Source organism: Oncorhynchus gorbuscha, linkage group LG13 (genome assembly GCF_021184085.1).
Source record: "Oncorhynchus gorbuscha isolate QuinsamMale2020 ecotype Even-year linkage group LG13, OgorEven_v1.0, whole genome shotgun sequence".
Lineage (NCBI taxonomy): Eukaryota > Metazoa > Chordata > Actinopteri > Salmoniformes > Salmonidae > Oncorhynchus > Oncorhynchus gorbuscha.
In genome coordinates, this window is record NC_060185.1 from 17,287,182 (window position 1) to 17,305,036 (window position 17,855).

A 17,855-nucleotide genomic window follows, 5' to 3' on the forward strand; every position below is an offset into this window, starting at 1 on the left:
CTGTGTCTCTCTGTCTCTGTGTCTCTCTGTGTCTCTCTGTGTCTCTCCGTGTCTCTCTGTCTCTGTGTCTCTCCGTGTCTCTCTGTCTCAGTGTCTCTCTGTGTCTCTCTGTGTCTCTGTGTCTCTCTGTGTCTCTCTGTGTCTCTGTGTCTCTCTGTGTCTCTCTGTGTCTCTGTGTCTCTGTGGCTCTCTGTGTCTCTTTGTGTCTCTCTGTCTCTGTGTCTCTGTGTCTCTCTGTGTCTCTCTGTGTCTCTCTGTGTCTCTGTGTCTCTCCGTCTCTCTGTGTCTCTCTGTGTCTCTGTGTCTCTGTGTCTCTCTGTGTCTCTCTGTGTCTCTCTGTGTCTCTCTGTGTCTCTGTGTCTCTGTGTCTCTCTGTGTCTCTCTGTGTCTCTGTGTCTCTCTGTGTCTCTCTGTGTCTCTGTGTCTCTGTGTCTCTCTGTGTCTCTGTGTCTCTGTGTCTCTCTGTGTCTCTCTGTGTCTCTGTGTCTCTCTGTGTCTCTGTGTCTCTGTGTCTCTGTGTCTCTGTGTCTCTCCGTGTCTCTCCGTCTCTCTCTGTGTCTCTGTGTCTCTGTGTCTCTCTGTCTCTGTGTCTCTCTGTGTCTCTCTGTCTCTGTGTCTCTCTGTGTCTCTCTGTGTCTCTGTGTCTCTCTCGTGTCTCTCTGTGTCTCTCTGTCTCTGTGTCTCTCTGTGTCTCTCTCTGTGTCTCTCTGTGTCTCTCCTGTGTCTCTGTGTGTCTCTGTCTCTGTGTCTCTCTGTGTCTCTCTGTGTCTCTCTGTGTCTCTCTGTGTCTCTCCGTGTCTCTCTGTCTCTGTGTTCTCTGTGTCTCTCTGTGTCTCTGTCTCTGTGTCTCTCTGTGTCTCTCTGTGTCTCTCTGTGTCTCTGTGTCTCTCTGTGTCTCTCTGTCTCTCCGTGTCTCTGTGTCTCTCTGTGTCTCTCTGTGTCTCTCTGTGTCTCTCGTGTCTCTCTGTCTCTGTGTCTCTGTGTCTCTCTGTCTCTGTGTCTCTCCGTGTCTCTCTCTCTCTGTGTCTCTGTGTCTCTCTGTCTCTGTGTCTCTCTGTGTCTCTCTGTCTCTGTCTCTCTGTGTCTCTCTGTGTCTCTGTGTCTCTCTGTCTCTGTGTCTCTCTGTCTCAGTGTCTCTCTGTGTCTGTGTCTCTCTCTCTCTGTCTCTGTGTCTCTCTGTGTCTCTCTGTGTCTCTCTGTCTCTAGTGTCTCTGTGTCTCTCCGTGTCTCTCTGTGTCTCTCTATCTCTGTGTCTCCGTGTCTCTGTGTCTCTCTGTGTCTCTCCATGTCTCTCTGTGTCTCTCTGTGTCTCTCCGTGTCTCTCTGTCTCTGTGTCTCTGTGTCTCTCTGTCTCTGTGTCTCTGTGTCTCTCTCTCTGTGTCTCTCTGTGTCTCTCTCTCTGTGTCTCTCTGTGTCTCTCTGTGTCTCTCCGTGTCTCTCTGTCTCTGTGTCTCTCCGTGTCTCTCTGTGTCTCAGTGTCTCTCTGTGTCTCTCTGTGTCTCAGTGTCTCTCTGTGTCTCTCTGTGTCTCTGTGTCTCTCTGTGTCTCTCTGTCTCTGTGTCTCTCCGTGTCTGTCTGTGTCTCTCTGTGTCTGTGTCTCTCTGTGTCTCTCTGTGTCTCTCCGTGTCTCTGTGTCTCTCCGTGTCTCTCTGTCTCTGTGTCTCTCTGTGTCTCTCTGTGTCTCTCTGTGTCTCTCTGTGTCTCTCTGTGTCTCTCCGTGTCTCTCTGTCTCTGTGATTCTCTGTGATTCTCTGTGTCTCTCTGTCTCAGTGTCTCTCTGTGTCTCCCTGTGTCTCTGTGTCTCTCTGTGTCTCTCTGTGTCTCTCCGTGTCTCTCTGTGTCTCTCTGTGTCTCTCTGTGTCTCTCTGTCTCTCTCTGTGTCTCTCTGTCTCTGTGTCTCTGTGTCTCTCTCTGTCTCTGTGTCTCTCCGTGTCTCTCTGTCTCTGTGTCTCTCTGTGTCTCTCTGTGTCTCTCTGTGTCTCTCGTGTCTCTCTGTCTCTGTGTCTCTCCGTGTCTCTCTGTCTCAGTGTCTCTCTGTGTCTCTCTGTGTCTCTGTGTCTCTCTGTGTCTCTCTGTGTCTCTGTGTCTCTCTGTGTCTCTCTGTGTCTCTCTGTCTCTGTGTCTCTGTGTCTCTCTGTCTCTGTGGCTCTCTGTGTCTCTCTGTGTCTCTCTGTCTCTGTTTCTCTCTGTGTCTCTCTGTGTCTCTCTGTGTCTCTCTGTGTCTCTCCGTGTCTCTCTGTCTCTGTGTCTCTGTGTCTCTCCGTCTCTGTGTCTCTCCGTGTCTCTGTGTCTCTGTGTCTCTCTGTCTGTGTCTCTCCGTGTCTCTCTGTGTCTCTGTCTCGTGTCTCTCTGTCTCTGTGTCTCTGTGTCTCTCTGTGTCTCTGTGTCTCTCTGTGTCTCTCTGTGTCTCTCTGTCTCTGTGTCTCTGTGTCTCTCTGTCTCTGTGGCTCTCTGTGTCTCTTTGTGTCTCTCTGTCTCTGTGTCTCTCTGTGTCTCTCTGTGTCTCTGTGTCTCTCGGTCTCTCTGTGTCTCTCTGTGTCTCTCTGTGTCTCTGTGTCTCTGTGTCTCTCTGTGTCTCTCTGTGTCTCTCTGTGTCTCTGTGTCTCTCCGTCTCTCTGTGTCTCTCTGTGTCTCTGTGTCTCTGTGTCTCTGTGTCTCTCTGTGTCTCTCTGTGTCTCTCTGTGTCTCTGTCTCTCTGTGTCTCTCTGTGTCTCTCTGTCTCTGTGTCTCTGTGTCTCTCTGTCTCTGTGTCTCTCTGTGTCTCTCTGTGTGTCTCTGTGTCTCTCTGTCTCTGTGTCTCTCTGTGTCTCTGTGTCTCTGTGTCTCTCTGTGTCTCTCTGTGTCTCTCTGTGTCTCTCTGTGTCTCTCTGTGTCTGTGTCTCTCTGTGTCTCTCTGTGTCTCTCCGTGTCTCTGTGTCTCTGTGTCTCTCTGTCTCTGTGTCTCTCTGTGTCTCTCTGTGTCTCTCTGTGTCTCTCTGTGTCTCTCTGTGTCTCTCTGTGTCTCTCTGTGTCTCTCTCTGTCTCTGTGTCTCTGTGATTCTCTGTGTCTCTCTGTGTCTCTCTGTGTCTCTCTGTGTCTCTCTGTCTCTGTGTCTCTCTGTGTCTCTGTCTCTGTGTCTCTTTGTGTCTCTGTGTCTCTCTGTCTCCGTGTCTCTCTGTCTCTGTGTCTCTGTGTCTCTGTGTCTCTGTGTCTCTCTCCGTGTCTCTCTGTGTCTCTCTGTGTCTGTGTCTCTCTGTCTCTGTGTCTCTCTGTCTCTGTGTCTCTCTGTCTCTGTGTCTCTCTGTGTCTCTGTGTCTCTCTGTGTCTCTCGTGTCTCTGTGTCTCTCCGTGTCTCTCCGTGTCTCTCCGTGTCTCTCCGTGTCTCTCTGTGTCTCTCTGTGTCTCTCTGTCTCTCTGTCTCTGTGTCTCTCTGTGTCTCTCTGTCTCTGTGTCTCTCCGTGTCTCTGTGTCTCTGTGTCTGTGTCTCTCTGTGTCTCTCTGTGTCTCTCCGTGTCTCTGTGTCTCTCCGTGTCTCTCTGTCTCTGTGTCTCTCTGTCTCTCTCTGTCTCTCTGTGTCTCTCTGTGTCTCTCTGTGTCTCTCCGTGTCTCTCTGTCTCTGTGATTCTCTGTGATTCTCTGTGTCTCTCTGTGTCTCTCTGTGTCTCTCTGTGTCTCTCTGTCTCTGTGTCTCTCTGTGTCTCTCTGTCTCTGTGTCTCTTGTGTCTCTCTCTCTGTCTCCGTGTCTCTCTGTCTCTGTGTCTCTGTGTCTCTGTGTCTCTGTGTCTCTCTCCGTGTCTCTGTGTCTCTGTGTCTGTGTCTCTCTGTCTCTGTGTCTCTCTGTCTCTCTGTCTCTCTGTCTCTCTCTGTGTCTCTCTGTCTCTGTGTCTCTCTGTGTCTCTCTGTCTCCGTGTCTCTCTGTCTCTGTGTCTCTGTGTCTCTCTGTCTCTGTGTCTCTCTCCGTGTCTCTCTGTGTCTCTCTCCGTGTCTCTCTGTGTCTCTGTGTCTCTCTGTCTCTGTGTCTCTGTGTCTCTCTGTCTCTCTGTCTCTGTGTCTCTCTGTGTCTCTCCGTGTCTCTGTGTCTCTGTGTCTCTGTGTCTCTGTGTCTCTGTGTCTCTCTGTCTCTCTGTGTCTCTCTGTGTCTCTCTGTGTCTCTCTGTGTCTCTGTGTCTCTCTGTCTCTGTGATTCTCTGTGTCTCTCTGTGTCTCTCTGTGTCTCTCTGTGTCTCTGTGTCTCTCTGTGTCTCTCTGTCTCTGTGTCTCTTTGTGTCTCTCCGTGTCTCTGTGTCTCCGTGTCTCTGTGTCTCCGTGTCTCTGTGTCTCCGTGTCTCTGTGTCTCTGTGTCTCTCTGTGTCTCTCTGTGTCTCTTTGTGTCTCTCTGTCTCTGTGTCTCTCTGTGCCTCTCTGTCTCTGTGTCTCTCTGTGCCTCTCTGTCTCTGTGTCTCTCTGTCTCAGTGTCTCTCTGTGTCTCTCTGTGTCTCTCTGTCTCTGTGTCTATCCGTGTCTCTCTGTCTCTGTGTCTCTCTGTCTCTCTGTGTCTCTCTGTGTCTCTCTGTGTGCAGTCAGCTGAGGTAACACCTTTAATAACAGGTTCTCCCCAAATGATCACTCTACCATGGCCACATCTGTCTCATACAGGGGATAGATCAATAAGTATGTAGTAGTAGAAGTAGTAGCAGAAGTAGTAGTAGTTTGATTTTGTTGCTATTGTTGTTGTAGTACAGCAGTTTTGAAAAAGTAATGTTATACTTGGGTCGTATTCCCAGTTTTTTCAAGTAGACAAGACTGTATTTTATCCTTAGAGAGGGAGAGAGAGTGATATAGTTAAATAAAGTGGGAGGGGAAGGAGAGAGGGGAGAGAGAGAGAGAGGGAGGGAGAGAGGGGGAGGGGGAGGAGAGAGAGGGAAGGGGGAGAGGGGGAGAGAGGGAGGGGGAGAGAGAACGAGAGTGGGAGAGAGAGAGAAAGACAGAGAGAGAGCAGTAGACTGATTGATTAGGCGAATCATCTCTAGTGCCATTGCAAACATTTCCACAACCAGTGAACATTGAGACAGAGAAAAACGACCTGGCAATAAGTGAAAAGTGTAACGTCTGCTTCCAGCTCACACTCTCAAACACATAGATCCCCTGAACGCAGCTCACTTTCCAGCCCACCTTTCAGCTCACACTCTCAAACACATAGATCCCCTGAATGCAGCTCACTTTCCAGCCCACCTTCCAGCTCACACTCTCAAACACCTAGATGCCCTGAACGCAGTTCACTCTCCAGATCCCAATCACCTGAATTCTGATCACCTGTTCACACACCTGTATGTCATTATCACACACTATTTAGTTCAGTTCTTTGCACCCCATCATTGTGAGATTGTTTGTTTTGACACACAGTCTATTCGGAGTGCTGGTTAGTGCTGTATTAGTCCGCCTGTGGAGCCTAGTTTTGGCCATCCTCACTAACAATGCCTTTTTGCATGTCCCCTGCTTGCACTTTTGCCTATCAGATTTCCTGTCATCAATCTCTTGCCTGATCTCCTGGACTACGCTACTAGCCTTTTCCCTGCCTGTACTGTTACCTTGTTGGAGTCCCTGTGTATGACCTTCGGCCTGCCCCTGGACCCAGCTACCTGCCTCCTCCTGTAGTCCTTGACTAATAAACACCTGCTGCGCCCTGCGCTTGAAACCAGCACTCTGTCTCCCATCGTACTCATTACAAAAATTAGGATTTTATCGGCCATTTCCTTTCCATCCGTCGGCACACTGCCACCCCTGAGTTGCTCAAATGTGTGAAATGTGTCTGTTTTCGTTGCTGGGAGTTAACCAAATGTGTGTGTTCCTCCCACTCTGACAGCTCTGCTTATAGCCACACGCTGGCCCAGAGACGTAGTTAGAGAAATCACTCACTACCGGAAAGGCCTCCAGGCTCAAGATCTATGCCTGTTAGAGGGGGGTTGGAAAAGGGTAGAAGCACTTTACCTACCTGGGAGGTTTGTGTGTGTGGCTGTAGATGTGTGTATGTTTTGACCGTGTGTGTGTTTTAAAAGAACACTTTTCATCCGTAGATATCATTACAATGCCCCAGGGTTAAGGTGAGGTACCCAGTTCTCCCTTCCCTTCTCACACCACCCTATCCTACCCCCTTACCATCCAGGAAAGCTGATCAGATGTTCCCATCCCGGGAGTCATTAAGGGATTCACTCATTCCACAGTCCGAGTGTCGGAGCTCCATGGAAGAGCACCAGGTAAGCAGGGTTTTGGCACTTTACTTCCCCACACATGGCTCACCCTGGCTGGGGTAATCAAGCTTCAACACCCTTCTCTCCAGCCTGGAGCTCCACCGCAGGGGAAATCAAACTCGCTTCTCCTCACTCCCAAATGAATCCTCCAAACTCACCACCGTGCCAAAACGGTAGCCAGGCTATCATTTGGATTCAGAGTGGAAGAGTATTGTAAAGGGTGTTTAAACTTCAAATTCAGGTTAGTCATATATATTTAAATGTACATTTAATTTACAGTATCTTACTCAATATCACAACTAGTCGTAGCTACGGTAGTGGTGTGGTGCTACGAGTGTCTATAAAAATAGGATCCTGCTCCAGAGCTCTGCTAGTGAAGAACCATGTCTTCAGGGGGGAACTGAATGTGATGGTACTGAAACATCATCACTTCCCGTTTCTAAAGCGCCCTGCGGTCTTCACCAATAAGTCTTCTGACTTCCCCTTCTCCAGGGAGGGATGATGGTGTGGCGCAGAAGGTTTTTCTCACGAAGAGCACATAGAGGATGTTTAAAGATACACAACACTATTAGATGCCCGAGTTCCGTTCAGGAGGGTGCAATGTTCTGAGTGTTGCAGATAGAGATGCTCTTGTAATGCTGACTTGATTTCCTATTCTATCTGACAGAGGCATATATGTTCTAGACCATACAATGTTCTGTAATGTTGTGTTCCATTGAACACCACTCTGTTCATGACAGTTTTGTTTTGACAACCAAGGAAATGCAGGTGTTAGACGTTATCCTTAATAATAGCTAAGTTATGGGATATGTAATCCACCACCTTTCTTGTTTTTAAAACCTGTTCAGTTCAGATATCTGTGCAATTTTAGTCACAACACTTCTACTTCTAGTTCCAAGTTTTGTATTTTCACAGAGATGTGCTAACCTGCTTCACAGAGCGGTCACACGTTGTGGGCGGCCTTAGTTGGGCATTTATCTAACCTAACGAGATTAAAACGACGTAGCCTCCCTCTTGGTCTTCACGGTTGGAGTTGGCGACATCCATTTGGGGTCAGCTCCGCCCTCCAGCTCTATTTTTACCCACAATACTGTTGGCTTTTGTTTGTTCAAATGTTGCCCGTCTGTGGCATGCGGCTCATAACTGATGAAAATTGGCGTTTTTCCTCTACTACTTTTCTCTCTCCATCTCTTCTAATTCTCTCTCTCTTCTCTCTCTCTCTGCTGGCTCGCAAGGGGACACTTGCCCATCCCCGCCATAGCAACTTCATTTCTGCAGCGTTATGGCCCCTGTTAACTGAAAATGTCCTTGAGTGACAGCTTGAAAGTGAAGAAAATGCCACCTAGATTGTATTTTATGATAGTACAGGGTATAGTAATCGCCTATTATTGCCGTTGTGGCCATAGCAATAGACTCAGTTCAGTGTGTGTGCAAATGCATTATCATCCAAATCATAACAATGATCATAATGTATGTAGGTCATAATTGATCATGTAAGCAGATTCACATTTCCTTGATCACAGTCCAGATGTGCTAGGTGTTATAGCGGTGCTGTTGTAATGACACTGGCCTTGGATCAGTTTTAGCTTGGCAGACATCAACGTTTATTTGTCACGTACACAGATGTTACAGCGGGTGCAGAGAAATTCTTGTCTTACCAACTGTGAAGTAATCTGTTACATAATCTAAACTAAAACAAGAAATGGCAGAACGAAAACAAAATAACACTATCAGTAATCAAAATGCAATCTATGCTTATATTGTACACCAACATGGTAAATTCACATTCACTGGCTCATGTGTAAACAGGCCAAAGATCAGAGCTACAGTATCTACATGCTATAGCTTGTATAGCATAATGTTGCTGACATCAGCACAATAATGTACTTCCTTTCACCACAACCCCACACCCTTATGTCAGTTTAGGTGACATCACTACAATGGTTCAATGTCACTATTTTGACATATTGTAATGAGACTGTACTGCATAGCCAGATGTTCTGTTTTGTCCCTCGTTGAATTGGGTAGTGTTTCAAAGCACTGAGGGGGCTTCGAATAAGCACGGACAGCAATTCTCTGCAGCTAGGTTGACACTGAAGCTAGAGAACATGTTAAACTGTGTGAGGTAGACTGGGGAGCGAGGAAGCTTGTTATTTTTGAACTCACTTTCTTTTTACCCCCCAGAGACACAGTGAATTTACCGCTAGAGTGCAGTACGCTCTCTCAAAGGACACAAGCAGAGTCAAATGATTCAACCTTTCCCTCTGAACTATTTCCAGTTTTATTACATCTCAGCTCACTGGTCACCATAGCAACACCCACACACACAGCGCGAGCTCCAGCAGGTATATTTCACTGGTCATCCCCAAAGCCAACACCTCCATTGGCCGCCTTTCCTTCCAGTCCTCTGTTGCCAATGAACAAATTGCAAAAATCACTAAAGTTGGGGACATATATCTCCCTCACTAACTTTAAACATCAGCTATCAGAGCAGCTAACCGATTGTTGCAGCTGTACACAGCGCATCTGTAAATAGCCCTTCCAACCAACTACCTATCTCATCCCCATATTTGTTTTTGTTTTTCTGCTCTTTTGCACACCAGTACTTCTACTTGCACATCCTCATCTGCACATACAGTTGAAGTCGTAAGTTTACATACACGTATGTTGGAGTCATTAAAACACTCCACACATTTCTTGTTATCAAACTATAGTTTTGGCAAGTCGGTTAGGTCACCTACTTTGTACATGACACAAGTAATTTTTCCAACAATTGTTTACGGACAGATTATTTCACTTACAATTCACTGTATCACAATTCCAGTGGGTCAGAAGTGTACATACACTAAGTTCACTGTGCCTTTAAACAGCTTGGAAAATTCCAGAAAATGATGTCATGGCTTTAGAAGCTGATAATTGGAGGTGTGCCTGTGGATGTATTTCAAGGCCTACTTCAAAATCAGTGCCTCTTTGATTGACATCATGGGAAAATCCAAAGAAATCAGCCAAGACCTCAGAAAAAAATGGTAGACCTCCATAATTCTGGTTCATCCTTGGAAGCTATTTCCAAATGCCTGAAGGTACCACATTCATCTGTACAAACAATAGTACACAAGTATAAACACCATGGGACCACGCAGCCGTCATACCGCTCAGGAAGGAGACGCATTCTGTCTCCTAGAGTTGAACAAACTTTGGTGCAAGAAGTGCAAATCAATCCCAGAACAACAGCAAAGGACCTTGTGAAGATGCTGGAGGAAACAGGGTACAAAAGTATCTATATCCACAGTAAAACGAGTCCTATATCGACATAACCTGAAAGGCCACTCAGCAAGGAAGAAGCCACTGCTCCAAAACCGCCATAAAAAAGCCAGACTACAGTTTGCAACTGTACATGAGGACAAAGATTGTGGATTTTGGAGAAATGTCCTCTGGTCTAATGAAACAAAAATAGAACTGTTTGACCATAATGATCAAATCAAATTGTATTGGTCACATACACATGGTTAGCAGATGTTAATGTGAGTGTGAGATGAGTAATGTAGGGTATGTAAACATTATATAAAGTCGCATTGTTTACTAAAGTGACTAGTGATTTGAGTCAGTATGTTGGCAGCAGCCACTCAATGTTAGTGATGGCTGTTTAACAGTCTGATGTCCTTGAGATAGAAGGTGTTTTTCAGTCTCTCAGTCCCAGCTTTGATGCACCTGTACTGACCTCGCCTTTTGATGATAGCGGGGTGAACAGGCAGTGGCTCGGGTGGTTGTTGTCCTTGATTAACTTTTTGTTATGTTAGGAGGAGAAAGGGGGAGGCTTGCAAGCCAAAGAACACCATCCCAACCGTGAAGCACGGGGGTGGCAGCATCATGTTGTGGGGGTAAATGCTGCACTATACAAAATAGATGGCATGAGGTAGGGAAATGATGTGGATATATTGAAGCAACATCTCAAGACATCAGTCAGGAAGTTAAAGCTTGGTCGCACATGAGTCTTCCAAATGGACAATGACCCCAAGCATACTTCCAAAGTTGTGGCAAAATGGCTTAAGGACAACAAAGTCAAGCTATTGGAGTGGCCATCATAAAGCTCTGAAAAATTGTGGGCAGAACTGAAAAAACATGTGCAAGCAAGGAGGCCTACAAACCTGACTCAGTTACACCAGCTCTGTCAGGAGGAAAGGGACAAATTGTGTTGTGGGAAGCTTGTGGAAGGCAACCCCAAACGTTTGACCGATGTTAAACAATGTAAAGGCAATGCTACCAAATACTAATTGAGTGTATGTAATCTTCTGACCCACTGGGAATGTGATGAAAGAAATAAAGCTGAAATAAATCATTCTCTCTACTATTATTCTGACATTTCACATTCTTAAAATAAAGTGGTGATCCTAACTGACCTAAGACAGGGAATTTTTTATTAGGATTAAATGTCAGAATAGTGAAAAACTGACTTTAAATGTATTTGAGTTTAAATGTATTCAACTGTATATCACTTCAGTGTAAATTGCTAAATTGTCATTATTTTGCCACTATTGGCCTATTTATTGACTTACCTCCTTACTTCATTTCCACACACTGTATACAGATTTTTCTATTGTGTTATTGACTGTACGATTGTTTATCCCATGTGTTGTTTGTGTCACACTGCTTTGCTTTGCCTTGGCCAGGTCACAGTTGTAAATGAGAACTTGTTCTCAACTGGCCTACCTGGTTAAATAAAGGTGAAATAAAATTTTGAAAAAAAGGAAAGTGACGTATAGCTTTGGGCTATGTAGAGATTGTGTAGACTTGCTGTTGTTTTCTTACAGTAAGTCAGTGTTCAGCGATTTTAATCTTTGTTAAATTTAAATTAACTATGTGGAGTACACGGTCTGCAGTACCATGTTAGACTGAGGGATAGGTGTGCCTTCTCAGCATATTTAGCCTGTGTTTAAACATTCATGCGTATGCACACACACACACACACACACATATACATACATACAGTACATCCTTACATTGAGTGCCTTTCTTAGTTATTCTGTAGGCCTTTGCACTTTGTAGACCGACCAACAAGTCAATAGCATATGTTCACTGCATTGTGTACTTTGTTAGTAGACTGTGTTAGCACAAACTTGCCTTTTTCTGTAGAGTGGTACAACCTATGAATACTATACATTTAACCTGAAAGTATTTGAAAGAGAAATTAAGGAACATCACAAAAGGAAGGCAAAAGTGATCAAGCATCATTGAATGAGTGTGTCAGCGAGCAAGGACTGCATTTGTTTGTCTCTGCAAGAAAGACAATGGGAGAAATAAAGACAGATGTGGAGAGGTAGGAGAAGTGAGTAGTGAAGGAGATAATGAGAGACTGAAAGGTGGTTGGAGAGAGAAAGAGAGACAAAGGGTAGACAAAGACATCTCAAAAGAGAGAGTGATGGAGGATAGAGGTTGAAGGAGTGTGAGTGTGCAACAATAGAGAGACACACAGGGAGAGGCGGAGATGGAGAGTGGGGAGAGGAAGGACCCACAGTGACAACTAATATCTCAGCTCAATTGACTTATAACTACAATGGTTAAACGGCACTATTTTGATATATTATAATGAGACTGTACTGCATAGACAGTCTGTTTTCTCCCTCATTGAATTGGGTAGTTTTTCAAAGCACTGAGGGGGCTTTGAATAAGCACAGACAGCAATTCTCTACAGCTAGTTTGACACTGAAGCTAGAAAACATTTTAAATTGTGTGAGGTAGACTGGGGAGCGAGGAAGCTTGTTATTTTTGTACTCGCTTTCTTTTTACCCCCCAAAGACGCAGTGAATTTACCGCTAGAGCACGGTACGCTTTCTCAAAGGACACAAGCAGAGTCAAATGATTCTCCTTTCCCTCTGAACTATTTCCAGTTTCATTAGAAAAAAGAAAAATGCTGTATAGCTTTGGGCTCGGTAGAGATTGTGTAGACTGTTGGTGTTGTTGTTTTCTTACAGTAAGTCAGTGTTCAGGGATTTTAATGTCTGTTAAACTCAAATGAACTATGTGGAGTACACTGTCTGCTGTACCTTGTTAGACTGAGGGATTGGTGTGTCTTCTCAGCATATTTAGTCTGTGTTTAAACATTCATACACATGCATGCATGAAACACACACATACACTCACAGAAACACACACACATACACACACTGACAATAGTACTGCAGCACAATTTTACATCACTTTCCTGTGTTTAGTCTTCGTGGGTGTAACAGTGAGACACATACTGTACAGGTGTAGGATCTTAATTTGATCACCTTGTTGCAGGACAACTTTCATGAAATGCATGACATTTAAAACTGGTAGTGTATTTGAGGTTTTAGAAGGCTTCTGAAGGCTTCTGAAGTTCGTAATTCCCACTTGAATTTCAGACTTGATTTTCCCTAAAAATATCCATGAATTACAACCCACATGGTAATTCTCATCTCTTTTTGCTACATTGTTATTTTCCTGCTGTAGCAAACTGGCTCACATTAAGATCCTACATCTGTAGTGCCTTGCCTTGTCAGAGAGAGAAAGAGAGACAAAGGGTAGACAAAGACATCTAGAAAGAGAGAGTGATGGAGGATAGAGATTGAAGGAGTGTGAGTGTGCAACAATAGAGAGACACACAGGGAGAGGCGGAGATGGAGAGTGGGGAGCGGAAGGACCCACAGTGACAACTAATATCTCAGCTCAATTGACTTATAACTACAATGGTTAAATGTCACCATTTTGACATATATAAAAGAAGCTTGTTGTGTTGAATTGTTCTGGCTCACTGGGGAGCTAATGTCGGAGGACTGTTAGTGAGGATCCTGTATGTGTGTGTGTGTGTGTGTGTGTGTGTGTTTGTGTGTGTGTGTGTGCGTGCGTGTGTGTCTGTGTGTGTGTGTGCGTGTGTCTGTCTGTCGACACTGTCATGCCCTGGCCATAGAGAGGCTTTTTATTCTCTATTTTGGTTAGGCCAGGGTGTGACTAGGGTGTGCGTTCTGGTGCATGGGGCTCCCACAGGACCCACCAGGCTGTCTCTCCGTCTCTTCCCTCCAGGTTCTCCCGCGTGTCTGGCTCTTCCAGAGTCTCCCTCCTGTCCGGAGACGCCAGAGCCGCACGTCAGTCAGGAGCTGCCAGAGCCGCCCGTCAGTCAGTAGCTGCCAGAGCCGCCCGTCAGTCAGGAGCTGCCAGAGTCGCCCGTCAGTCACCAGCTGCCAGAGACGCCCGTCAGTCAGGTGCTGCCAGAGCCGCCCGTCAGTCAGGAGCTGCCAGAGATGCCCGTCAGTCAGGAGCTGCCAGAGACGCCCGTCAGTCAGGAGCTGCCAGAGACGCCCGTCAGTCAGGTGTTAACAGAGACGCCCGTCAGTCAGGTGCTGCCAGAGACGCCCGTCAGTCAGGAGCTGCCAGAGACGCCCGTCAGTCAGGAGCTGCCAGAGATGCCCGTCAGTCAGGTGCTGCCAGAGACGCCCGTCAGTCAGGTGTTAACAGAGACGCCCGTCAGTCAGGAGCTGCCAGAGACGCCCGTCAGTCAGGTGCTGCCAGACTGACGGGCCCTTCACTCCGGAGCTGCCAGAGTCACCCTTCACTCCGGAGCTGACAGGGTCTCCCGTCAGTCAGGAGCTGCCAGAGCCGCCCGTCAGTCAGGAGCTGCCAGAGCCGCCCGTCAGTCAGGAGCTGCCAGAGCCGTCCGTCAGTCAGGAGCTGCCAGAGCCGTCCGTTAGTCAGGAGCTGCCAGAGCCGCCCGTCAGTCAGGAGCTGCCAGAGTCGCCCTTCACTCCGGAGCTGCCAGAGTCACCCTTCACTCCGGAGCTGACAGGGTCGCCCTTCACTCCGGAGCTGACAGGGTCGCCCTTCACTCCGGAGCTGCCAGAGTCGCCCTTCACTCCGGAGCTGACAGAATCACAGCCCCTCAGTCCAGAGGCGGCCCTCAGTCCAGGGGTGCCCCTCAGTCCAGTGGCGCCCTCTACGAGGGTCTTCAGTCTGGGGCCAAGACTGAGGTGGAGCGGGGTCCACTTCCCGCACCCGAGCCGCCGCGGTAAGAAGGCCCACCCGGACCCTCCCCTTTAGAGTCAGGTACTGTCACGCCCTGGCCATAGAGAGGCATTTTATCCTCTATTTTGGTTAGGTAAGGGTGTGACTAGGGTGGGCGTTCTATGTTCTTTTTTCTATGTTTTTGTATTTCTTTGTTTTTGGCCGGGTATGGTTCTCAATCAGGGACAGCTGTCTGTCGTTGTCTCTGATTGAGAACCATACTTAGGTAGCTCTTGCCCACATGGGTTTTGGGGGTAGTTGTTTTGTGTTTCTGCACCTGACAGGACTGTTTAGTTTTTCATTCATTCTCTTTATTATTTTGTTTTGTGTTCAGTTTAAATGAAGATAACATGAAGACTTACCATGCTGCGCATTAGTCCACATCTTCTTCATACGACGACCGTTACAGACACACACACACACACACACACAGAGGAGAAAACAAAGGGAAAAACATGATGTGGTATTACTCAGTTGTTAAATTCCTCCTTCTCCACTTCTATTAGCCTACCACACATTCTTCTATGGACATTCCACTCAGGTCAAGCATTGTACATTTGCTGACATTATTGGTTGAGAACTCTTTATCCTAAACCCTCCACGTTTGAGTAGACCCAAAATGTGACGTCCACTCAGTAAAACCCATGCTTTTCATAATTATTTATCAATAGTAGTTCTCCTTCATTCTCTTGAAAAATCAACCAAATTCACAGGTGCAGCTTTTCTACAGTAACACCAATGTTACACTAGTGTTATTAGTTATTGGACAAGATGGTACAAGGCTTACAGTAGCAATGGTCATCAAAAATGTTAGAAGTTTTTTATGTTTTATTATAATAAATGCAACAGTTGGAGAATGGATGAAGTTACTCCAAACTCTTTGAATTTTAAAAATCCATTAGGTATTGGATTGAATTATAGCACATAAAATATTTTACTGGCACGGACAAATAATGAGTTCAGGGATTTTGGTGTAAATTCAGGTACTTTCTGAAGGCACTGTAAATGAAATCAATAATGAGAGAAATGTCATATTAACTGATAACTAAAGCAGCACTGCAGAAGGCACTCTTTTGCTAAGTGCATATATCTAGTGTAGTTACTGAATGTGTAGTAGAATGCTACAGACTTTGTGGCGCAGCAGAAAGAGTTTTTTGTGGTTTTGTGAGGTTTTGTGTTCAAATCACAGGTGGGATCATGTTTTAGCTGAACAGCACACCATTTGTTTTAAAAACCCATACCATTTCATTCTTTACTTATAATGGTTTGGGAAGGTTTGAAGAACCCTTTTGGAACCCTTTTTTTCTAAGAGCACGTGTAGTTTCATGGCATCAAGTTGACATTGTTGTCACATTTATTTCACAGGAGATCATGTTTTCCTGTTGCTTTTACATCTTATCACATAATATCTCCATATTGTTGCATTTGGTTTGCTTTATAACTTTTTAGTTTGGCTGAGTCCGTCCTCTTCCCCCATCTCTCTCCAGTGTCGTCTCTCTGTCACCAGTGTCCTCCAAATTGAACATCCCTGGGAGCTACATAAAACCGCTAATGTGTCAAAGAGATGTCGGAACACAAGTTCCAGTAATCTTGATCGTAATTAAATGTGTTGAGTTCAGTCAAAAGCTGCTGTTTTCCAGCTACCCTACATCGCACACATCAAGGCAGAGACTTCAGAGGCTGAGGAAGAAAGTTTGATTCCAGCAGAGGAACAACGAAAAAGACTGTTTGCCACTAATTGGGTTCTGTTCGCTTCCCCCAGATTGTAATAATAATTGGGTACTTCAGTCTGTAGATGAGAAAGCTAGGTGCCTTCATCTTTAAAGTAGGGGTAAGCTGAGCCGCTAAGTACTGTAGCTTAGCATCATTTACCTCCCACCCGAAGGTAGTGAGCGATTGATTACACAAATACTACCTGGTATAATGTAAACATACATTTGAAGAGCTTTGAAGAAGATACGTTATCTAGAATTCAAAGTGAAAATGTTCCTCTGCCATTGTAGTCTGTGCTTTAAACAGAAGTGGAAAGCACTTAGAAAACATGACATACACCTTTTAGCAAATGTCAGTCAATTGTTTCCAGAGAGGAAAACATTACCGAATAGCTCTTGATCAGACAGGTGATCCGCTTATAATAGATGATATTCCCAGTGGTGTTTATAGTTAATTGATAATTGAGGTATATGAAGATGCTCATTAAATCATAGCCAATAACCCTGCCTATAGGGTTGCATGCCGTTTACCAAGATACAAGCCTCCTGAGTGTTTTAAAGCTTCCCACAACTGAAATGCACTCTGGAATGAATCATGAATATGAAAGATATGCTTAACTCATATTACCTTCCCTCTGGTCACAAATGTAAAGTCAATGTCTATTCCACGTTGGTTCAATGTAATTACATTGAAATGATGTGGAAAACATTGATTCAACCAGTATGTGCCCAGTGGGTTACGAGAAAAGCCGGGCCTTGAGGGACCCCACTTTGAGCCAATGACCAGTCATTTTGACTATAACATTCTACCAGTCTAATAAATGCATTTCATATATGCTATTGAAAAGGTATCCTTTGGTTGTGTTTATGAAGGTCTTGAGTAACATTAGAATATCCCCCCAAAAATATTTGCAAGAATTTTCATGACTTTATGTTAATGTAGGCATTCTGCAGCCATGCATGCATGGAACAATGGTTATTCTTGGAATATGTTGGCAATGCTAAGTGTTTTGGAAAACTCCGATTCTGTTTTTTTCTGATACTATATATAAATGTCTTACCTGCAAGTGACTGTAGGAAGATTTCAAAAAGTCACTTTTTGGTGCTCTCATATCAAAAGAATTCTAAACATGACATATCTTTGTCACGTCTACTCCCGCTCCCGCGCTCGATGTTGCCGGTTTACTAACCACCGGTCCTGGCAACCATCGTCAGTCGCACCTGGACTTCATTACTACCTTGATTACTTACCATTTATCTAGCAGTCTGTTCTGTCAGTCATCAGGTAGTACTGTTCTTTTTCCACTCCTCAATCCTCAAACACACAATACCCCATAATGACAAGGCAAAAACACTTCTTTATGATGTGCTTTCATCCCCTAAACCCTTTATTCTGGGTTTAGGGGACGTTGGTCTGATGTTCCTTAGAACCTTTTAATTCTTCTGCAGTGACTCCATAGTCTGAATATTGATATGGGTCATTCCTGTGTTGAAGTCTTTACATGTGTGCTATCACTGTTTTTTTATCCTTGTTAGACGCTTCCCTTGTTTTGTGTTCGTTATCATTAAACTCACACTGCGCTTGTATCCTGACTTCCTGCATCTATGTTATGGTCCTCTTAAAGCTGCTTATAACACACATTCTGTTTGAAATATCGAAATTCTAACAACATGAACGTGTTAAATAGACTTAATGAGGAAAAGTCAAGGATGGAGGGAGGCATGACTTAAGAAATGGGCAGAGATATTTACATGTTTTAGTTTTATTAGGATCCAAATGAGAAGTTGCGAAAGCAGCAGCTACTCTTCCTGGGGTCCACACAAAAATGAAACATGACATAATACAGAACATTAATAGACAATAACAGCTCAAGGACAGAACTACATTAATTTAAAGATGGCACTACGCTAGACACGTGC